Below are 9939 nucleotides of genomic sequence, written 5' to 3' on the forward strand. Positions count from 1 at the left end.
GGAGTTCAGGTATCTCGGTATGCTAAGTGCAAACCTAGTTCGGTTGGTTACCTCGGCTAAGGTCTATCAAGAAGTGGTTTGACTTATTCAAAGCTACTGGTGTAAACACAAGTGTTAGTCTAGTAGTAAGCTGACTAGATTTTTACCTAGCTTAAACAGTATCCTAGTTCGGTTGCATCATGATTTTGGATCAAAAACCTGTTTTCTACAGGATATTACATATACTCATGGTTTCTATGAAGATTTTTCCATACAAGTACAGAAGCAAAACAGAATGGACAAATATGTTTCGCAAAAACATAGAAAGCAAAATACGAAAACAAAATAGATGAGCAATACTAACCAGATGAATAGGCAAGGACTAGAGTTGGAAGCAACAGACAGTAATCAACGAGCTCTTTCAGAAAACGAAGAACAATGAAGAACACGAAGGAAAGGAAGAAGATGGATGGCAAAAGTAGAGGGACTCTGGCCTTAGGGTTTGTTTTTGTTTGAAAGCCCAAAAATTGGGCGGGACTATTCAAAAAACACGAAGTACGAAGACGGCGTGACAGCTGTCCTCAGTCAAACAGAGTGTGCCACGTGTGATTAGAATGGGAAGCGTTACAATCGCTGTGATTGAAGAGACGTTTTGACCGGACAAGCAGAGCCCGGAGTGAAATTAGCTCGGCTGGAAAGGCTAAAGGGTTTCTTTAGCTCGGCTGGAAAGGCTTAAAAACTTCGGCTCGGCTGATAAACAGGTAATCCATATCATGCTGTGCAGATGGAATTAAAGGGCAATTGAGAGGGTAATTTATGTGAAAATTGGGCCGAGCTAGGTGATGGGCCGTTATGAGTCACAGTATAAAGAGCCGAAGTGAAATGGCCATATAAGATACTCCGGTCGTGCGTTATTTTGGAGTTAGTCCGGTCCTAAGGATGTGAAGCTAGACCGGTCCAGTAGGAGATCGAAGTTAGATCGGTCTAAAGACTCCTTGGAATTAGACCGGTCTTAAAATTACACCGGTCTCGAAATATTAGTTCGGTCTGACCGTGCCATGGGTTGTGCATGAGGAGCCGCTGTAAGAGTGATAAAAGAGTTAGTTCGGCTTACTCTTCGACTGAACATAAGCATATTTACTTCGGTCATATTGGAGTTCGGCCATGATAAAACCATCTCACTTGGTTTAAACAGTGAGGGGGGTGTTAAAGGATAAGCATTATCCTACAGGAGTATGAATCCTAGGAGGACTCTGCATGGAGGAATAGAAGTCCTACTAGGATTGTGCCATACAAAACCTATAAAAGCTCACAAACGTCGCCTTAGGAAAAAACACACAACTTTGCTTTCTGAATACATAGAGCTTTTGTCTATTTGTCAAGCTTACTGACTTAGGCATCGGAGGGGTTTCCGGCACACACCCGCCGGCTAGCTCACGTTTGTGTTTTCAGGTGATAAAGCGACAACGTACGAAGGAGAGAGGACTTGGTCAACAGGATTATACGAGAAGGTTTATTTCTTTCCCGTACAGTGTGTTTGTATAATGGTTTGTACACGTATTGCATACGTCTCTCTCTCTCTCTCTCTCTCTCTCTCTCTCGTTCGAGCTCTCTCATTCACAGTCTCTCTCTGTCTTTGTCTCTCTCTCTGTCTCTATCCCCCTTGCTCTGTTTCCCCATTTTCTCACATTGTTGCTTTAGGGTTTATTCAAAATGTAGTGTTTGGGGCTGTAAGTTACCAAGAAAATTAAGTGAAAATATGGAAAGAAACTAAAAATCCAGCATTACATGCCGATTATCTAGTTACTTCCTACAAATATGAGTGAATTTCGTTTTAGATTCCATTTGGCTACCAAGAAAACTGAGGGAAAAAAACTAAACAAATCCAGCATTACATGCTACTTTCTAGTAATTTCCTACCGATATGGGTGAATTTTTTTTTATCCTTATATTTACTAGAACTAGTGAGACAAAATGATTATGATTAACAAACTTGTGGATGCCTCAAATTTCAGCAAGCTTTTTCTTTACATGAACCATTTTATTTTATTTTTCCACTCAACAAAATGGTGAATATCAAGATGTCCTAGATTTTAGCCCTCCAATCAAGTGATTGATGACGAATTTCATTCAATTTCTTGCCACCATTGAATGATCCTAAAGTATGCCCCAAAAGGGTGTTTACTTATAGACTTTGAGCGGCATGAGAACATGATTTATTAGGCATATTTGTCGTCGTCGGCCAAATTGTGGTCAAGAATATTATACGTTGTTGCACAACCACTTTTATATTCTTGTTTATATAAACTGAGAAGCATGCTTCATGTGACACATGAGCAGTGTTTTGTTTTGTTCCTGTTGGTGCATCATTTCTTATTTTTCATGGGATATGATCAGTCACCTGCATCTGCACCTTTACCTCAACCTCCTGCAAAAAAGGTCGTCAAGAAGACAAGTGCAAAAACTAGTGAAAAGAAAGGAAAAACTGTTGAAGTAGCAACGGAAGTGTCACTAGATCCAGCAGTAGAAAAACTTTGACAAGAAAGGTGAAAGATATGGATCTCATCTCTTTTTATTTTGGCTAGGCCATTTTTATTTAGATATGTCTATTATAGGAAGAGAAAGAATACTGTCAAATTTAGAAATGTTAATACCTCATGCTAGAATCCAGTGATTGGTAATGTGGAAATATGAAGCACGGGGACAATGAGACAAAAATATATGATGCTGCAAAATAGAATAAGACAAAAAAATTCCTTTATGCATCTGTTGAGAGATGTTGAAAAATTTGAATTTAAATTTACTCCAATGGTTGTGTCTCTTGAGATGGAAGGGTGTGTCATTTTGAAGGGTCACAACATTTCTAAAGTGTCATGGAGGAATCTATAAATTCTATCCCCCTCACTTCAATTGATAGGAAGAATAGTCATTTCTTTTTTTACTTCGTATTTTATTCTTCATATTTCTTGAGTCTAAGTTTCCTATAAAGAGAGTATATGCACAGCGAAGTTCGCTAGGCTTGCAATAGTAGTGCTGCTAGTGCAAGACATTGATCGTTGTATCCTAGGAGATAGACGTCCATTGAATCCTAAGCACAGGTGGGAGGACGAATCTATCTTAAGGAAAGAATGTCACACACTTGACTCAATCAGGTTTTATTTGTTTATGTACTGTAAGTTTTGCTCCGTTGTTTTGTCAATTTATTTCAGTTTTGGTTTTGTCCAAAAACCATTTACATATTTTTAAATTACATTTTCCTTATAGTTTGGTTCTATTTTTTCCAACAATCTTAAGATAAATTTTGTGCCTGTTTATGGTTTTTGGGGAAATATAATTGATTGCTTTTGTCCAAACTATGTTTTAGTAAATGTATATGTTGTCTCTGTATCTTTTCCAAAACATGTTTCTATTTGTGAATATCATGAGTAATGCAATGTTTTGAATTGATTCAAATATGGATTTCGATCATCTTCTTTTTGTAATTCAGATGATATTTCTTTCTGAATGAATAGTATGATTTGACTTTGTTTGATTAATTGCAATGTTCTATTAATAGGATCATTTTTGAATTTGTGGTTTTACTGATGGGTTATGACAAGTTCGAACTATTTCTGTTTTATTTATAGAATACAATATAATAGATTTGTTTGATTGGTCATTTGTTTTCCTTTTGATCTAATTATTATTATTATTATTGGTTCCTTCCATCATCAGATTCATGTGGTATGTGATCCATCACAAATCAATGCTTCTTCACAACCGTACTGTCTAGTAAAATGTCTTCATCCTGGCACAACTTCGTGTCTACAGGAACTAGAGGGTCCAGTCTCTTAGCCTCCGAAATCGCCGCGTGGAGATACTCCATTTCGCGTATGTTTCGCTGATACGTTTCGCGTTTCGGATTCGTACCTTTCGAGTTCTTGGAGAATCTGGATCCTAGGTCTAGAGGAGAGTAGCCAGAAGAACCACGTGAGTGCCAACGACGTTAAATCGCGGCCTGCGATGATGAAGTTTATGATGATGTCTCAGAGACGCTCAGCTGAGTTGACCGAGTTACCGTCTGTTCTAATGAACCGAGATAGCAAATCCTCGTCTTGTTTCTCAGCTCTGAACATATTGCCGCAAACGGTGAAGATGGTATATCGATTGGTTTTGAAACAGTTCTATGAATTAATTTTTAAAATTGTTACAATATTGCTTCTTAATTCGTACAAATCTTTATTGTGATGTAGAAGATTTACATCCATAATCTGTTTGTACATGAGTCTTTTGGTTTACATCTCATAGGAGGATATAAACTCAAATTAATTTGATCTGGACAAACGTTGGGCTTTAGAAATTTGTAACAGTAGGCACTGGGTTTATCTTCTATAAATTTGGTGATGTCATTTTGACGGAAAGGCTTTCATTTGTTTATGATCCATATATGGTTAAACACTGTATTCAAATATAATTTAATGAGTCAATTATTTTCTCATATAATTATGATCATGGTTTACAATTTTATTATTATAATCTTTTGAAATATTATAAGAGTTACCATGATTGAGATGAAATGACTGTCGGAGAATTTTGTGGTCATGATGTGGTTACTTCTGTTTGTTTTCATACGAATGTTACTAAATATGGACCCTTTGGGAATATGTATGGGACTTCAATTTTGATTCCAATGGAAAGTGCTATAGTCCTTGGATTTCACAGAAAAAAAAAAAAAATTTCTTCCAGTGTTCGATATAGAGTTTGGTATTGAATTTCCTATTTTGTTTAGGAAATTAAATTCAGATTACTGTTTGTTATTTAAAATTTTCATTTCAATTCTGTGTTTTTTTTTTTCTGTTTAATTGTGGATAAATTAATTAGAATAATATAACAAATTTTATATGCATGTTGTTTGATTCTGACCTGAATCATTATTGTTTTTTCGGATTTTTGAAATGATTAGTTTGATATGAGCAAGGATCCTCTAGAGTTTTTTTTGCCTAAAGTTTCCTAGAGTGGTGCATTGTGTGGTTGAAATTTAATGACAAGTCACATCAATTTTTCAGCATTAAATCTCAACCACACAATACACCGCTTTAGGAAACTTTAGGAAAAAAATACTTTAGAGGATCCTTGGTGGTTTGGATATGCCTTAAGCACACATTATAAACACTCTCTGCGTCGATCAGATCTGAAAGAAATTCTTCTTCTCCTTTGACGATTTGAGAAGAATGTTTTCGGATTGATTTTCGGCATCTGAATCGATGAGTGTAATGGACCAAGGGATGGTTTAAATTACTGACTTTCGCAGAATGATTTCCCTTTCCCCAAACAAAGTTCTTTTCACTGACAAAGGCGGGAAACCAATTTCCAGATATATATATTAGAAGTGGCTCAGGGAAGAGATTGCTTGGTCGTCAGGGCTACTGGAAGTGGCAAATCATTGTGGTAAAAAATTACTATTTTCTTATATTATGCTTCAAATTTGTTCTTGCAGATGTTATTTGGTGGATAAACAAGTTTGCTATTAAAACCTTTTGTTTGAATCATGTAATAAAAGAAGAGCGTAAATAAATAAAATGTAGATAAATTTTTAACTATGAAATATTTTGAATTTACTATGGTTGATAATATATCTGTTATGGATCAAGTTCTTGAGTTGCGAGTTCTGGTTAATAATCTTAAAGATCTTAAAGTTGAAGTTTAAGAAACATAGTGGGGGTTATGCTCTATGTTATTTTAAAGTCTGAAATTTTCAAAATTTGAAAATTCTGAAAACATGTCGTTCAACTTGAAATCACTACAAAAAAATTCGTTTTTTGCGACGGTAAAAGGCCGTCGCAAATGCCCAGGATGCCGTTGCTAATATTTTTTGCGACGGTAATATGGCTTTTTGCGACGGTAATGGGGGGTCGCGACAAAGGGGGTTGCAAAAGAGCTTTCGCGACGGTAAATAGTTTCTGCGACGGTAAGGTGAGTTTTTTGCGACGGTACTTTTCCTGTCGCCAATAGTAGAAAAAAAATCAGTTTTAGCGACGGCACGTAAATCCCGTCGCTAAAAGTCAGTTTTTGAGACGGCAGCATTACCGTCGCTAAAACTCTGGCATCATATAGGTATTGGCGACGGCAACGGTTACCGTCGCTAAAGGTATCTTTTAATTCCAACTGGACAGCTTTTTGCGACTGTGTTGGTGCCGTCGCAAAAGCATGTTATGGTTTTTTGCGACGGGTCCTTCTCCCGTCTCAAAAAAAAAAAAAAAAAAAACCCTACTGCAAAATTATTAAAAAAATTAAAATAACCTGTATTAGATAAAAAAATAACTATAAAAAAATTGAAAAATTACAGAATAATATAAATACGTACATAAACAAAAATTGACAAATAATGAAAATTAATAATATTGTTCCATTCATAGCAATACATAAATAAAAATTCATAACAATAAAAAGTATGCCACTACATAACGTCGCATAATACATACATAATGTTGCTCACAAATTTAAATAACATAAATCAAAATCAAAACCAAAAGTTTTCGTCTTCATTCGTTCGTGGGTTACAAAAACAAAAATTGGTCATAATCTTGATAGGCCCGCATTCCAGAAGAAGCCAACTGCTACTCAGGAAATATCTGAAAAAAAGAACATAAAAATAATTAAAAACCATATAATGGTGTTAATATTTTAATCATAGATAAATATAAAAAAAAAATTGACTACTATATAATTAGAAAGATAGTTTAGTAAATAATTTTGACTGGACCGAAATCAGGCTCTAACTCCCAAACCGGGAACCCGATTCGAGTCCCGTCTTCTCCCACAAGTCTCTCGTGCCTAGGTGGTCGTGTGTGACAAGTTTCGTGTTAAACCGACGCCGTTTGCTGATTTTGGGGCGTTAACGCCTCGAATTAAAGTTTCTTAAAGAAGTAGTTTGCCTAAAGTGAAATCCGACTCTAACTCCCAAGCCAGGAACCCGATTCGAGCCCCGTCTTCTCCCACAAGTCTCTCGTGCCTAGGCGGTCGTGTGTGCCAAGTTTCGTGCTAAACCGACGCTGGTTGGTGATTTTGGGGCGTTAACTTCTCGAATTCAAGTTTCTTAAGGAAGTAGTTTGCCTAAAGTGAAATCCGACTCTAACTCCCAAACCGGGAACCCGATTCGAGCCCCGTCTTCTCCCACAAGTCTCTCGTGCCTAGGCGGTCGTGTGTGCCAAGTTTCGTGCTAAACCGATGCCGTTTGGTGATTTTGGGGCGTTAACTCCTCGAATTCAAGTTTCTTAAGGAAGTAGTTTGCCTAAAGTGAAATCTGGCTCTAACTCCCAAACCGGGAACCCGATTCGAGCCCCGTCTTCTCCCACAAGTCTCTCGTACCTAGGCGGTCGTGTGTGCCAAGTTTCGTGCTAAACCGACGCCGTTTGGTGATTTTGGGGCATTAACTCCTCGAATTCAAGTTTCTTAAGGAAGTAGTTTGCCTAAAGTGAAATCCGGCTCTAACGCCCAAACCGGGAATCCAATTCGAGCCCCGTCTTCTCCCACAAGTCTCTCGTGCCAAGGCGGTCGTGTGTGCCAAGTTTCGTGCTAAACCGACGCCGTTTGGTGATTTTGGGGAGTTAACTCCTCGAATTCAAGTTTCTTAAGGAAGTAGTTTGCCTAAAGTGAAATCCGGCTCTAATTCCCAAACCGGGAACCCGATTCGAGCCCCGTCTTCTCCCACAAGTCTCTCATGCCTAGGCGGTCGTGTGTGCCAAGTTTCGTGCTAAACCGACGCCATTTGGTGATTTTGGGGCGTTAACTCCTCGAATTCAAGTTTCTTAAGGAAGTAGTTTGCCTAAAGTGAATTCCGGCTCTAACTCCCAAACCGGGAACCCGATTCGAGCCCTGTCTTCTCCCACAAGTCTCTCGTGCCTAGGCGGTCGTGTGTACCAAGTTTCGTGCTAAACCGACGCCGTTTGGTGATTTTGGAGCGTTAACTCCTCGAATTCAAGTTTCTTAAAAAAGTAATTTGCCTAAAGTGAAATCCGGCTCTAACTCCCAAACCGGGAACCCGATTCGAGCCCCGTCTTCTCCCACAAGTCTCTCGTGCCTAGGCGGTCGTGTGTGCCACGTTTCGTGCTAAACCGACGCCGTTTGGTGATTTTGGGGCGTTAACTCCTCGAATTCAAGTTTCTTAAAGAAGTAATTTGCCTAAAGTGAAATCCGGCTCTAACTCCCAAATCGAGACCCGATTCGAGCCCCGTCTTCTCCCACAAGTCTCTCGTGCCTAGGCAGTCGTGCGTGCCAAGTTTCGTGCTAAACTGACGCCGTTTGGTGATTTTGCGGCATTAACTCCTCGAATTCAAGTTTCTTAAGGAAGTAGTTTGCCTAAAGTGAAATCCGGCTCTAACTCCCAAACCGGGAACCCGATTTGAGCCCCGTCTTCTCCCACAAGTCTCTCGTGCCTAGGCGGTCGCGTGTGCCAAGTTTCGTGCTAAACCGACGCCGTTTGGTGATTTTGGGGCGTTAACTCCTCGAATTCAAGTTTCTTAAGGAAGTAGTTTGCCTAAAGTGAAATCCGGCTCTAACTCCCAAACCGGGAACCCGATTCGTGCCCCGTCTTCTCCCACAAGTCTCTCGTGCCTAGGCGGTCGTGTGTGCCAAGTTTCGTGCTAAACCGACGTCGTTTGATGATTTTGGGGCGTTAACTCCTCGAATTCAAGTTTCTTAAGGAAGTAGTTTGCCTAAAGTGAAATCCGGCTCTAACTCCCAAACCGGGAACCCAATTCGAGCCCTGTCTTCTCCCACAAGTCTCTCGTGCCTAGGCGGTCGTGTGTGCCAAGTTTCGTGCTAAACCGACTCCGTTTGGTGATTTTGGGGCGTTAGCTCCTCGAATTCAAGTTTCTTAAGGAAGTAGTTTGCCTAAAGTGAAATCCGGCTCTAACTCCCAAACCAGGAACCCGATTCGAGCCCCGTCTTCTCCCACAAGTCTCTCGTGCCTAGGCGGTCGTGTGTACCAAGTTTCGTGCTAAACCGACGCCGTTTGGTGATTTTGGGGCGTTAACTCCTCGAATTCAAGTTTCTTAAAGAAGTAATTTGCCTAAAGTGAAATCCGGCTCTAACTCCCAAACCGGGAACCCGATTCGAGCCCGGTCTTCTCCCACAAGTCTCTCGTGCCTAGGCAGTCGTGTGTGCCAAGTTTCGTGCTAAACCGACGCTGTTTGGTGATTTTGCGGCGTTAACTCCTCGAATTCAAGTTTCTTAAGGAAGTAGTTTGCCTAAAGTGAAATCCGGCTCTAACTCCCAAACCGGGAACCCGATTCGAGCCCCGTCTTCTCCCACAAGTCTCTCGTGCCTAGGCGGTCGTGTGTGCCAAGTTTCATGCTAAACCGACGCCGTTTGGTGATTTTGGGGCGTTAACTCCTCGAATTCAAGTTTCTTAAGGAAGTAGTTTGTCTAAAGTGAAATCCGGCTCTAACTCCCAAACCGGGAACCCGATTCTAGCCCCGTCTTCTCCCACAAGTCTCTCGTGCCTAGGCGGTCGTGTGTGCCAAGTTTCGTGCTAAACCGACGCCGTTTGGTGATTTTGGGGCGTTAACTCCTCGAATTCAAGTTTCTTAAAGAAGTAATTTGCCTAAAGTGAAATCCGGCTCTAACTCCCAAACCGGGAACCTGATTCGAGCCTGTTAATGTAAAATGTAAATTGTAAAATGTAAACTACCACCCACCTATCACCTCCACTACCACTCACTCCACCTACCACCTCCACTACCACTCACTCCACCTACCACCTCCACTACCACCTACACCTACTACCATCTTCTCCTCTATATATATAGGAATTGTAATATAACATTAAATCAATCAATAATACAATTCTCTATTTCTCTTTATATATTAAATTTTACATGGTATCAGAGCAAGGTTAAGAAGCTAGTAATTTTGCTTCACCGGCGGCCGGCAGTCTCGCCTTGGCCGCCCGCCGGACCTCAACACATACCTCCTCTCCAA

General features: G+C 40.0%; 1 long non-coding RNA gene across 1 annotated transcript; it reads left to right on the forward strand.

Annotated features, from left to right (window-relative positions):
- The first annotated feature begins 1963 nt into the window (after positions 1-1963).
- LOC145819947 (uncharacterized) lies at positions 1964-4400 on the forward strand. The gene is made up of 2 exons (XR_014360741.1): positions 1964-2525; positions 3694-4400. It is a non-coding gene; the product is annotated as an uncharacterized LOC145819947 (long non-coding RNA).
- The last annotated feature ends 5539 nt before the right edge of the window (positions 4401-9939 follow it).

The sequence above is a fragment of the Camellia sinensis genome, chromosome 2, assembly GCF_055761805.1.
Source record: "Camellia sinensis isolate YWXY chromosome 2, ASM5576180v1, whole genome shotgun sequence".
Lineage (NCBI taxonomy): Eukaryota > Viridiplantae > Streptophyta > Magnoliopsida > Ericales > Theaceae > Camellia > Camellia sinensis.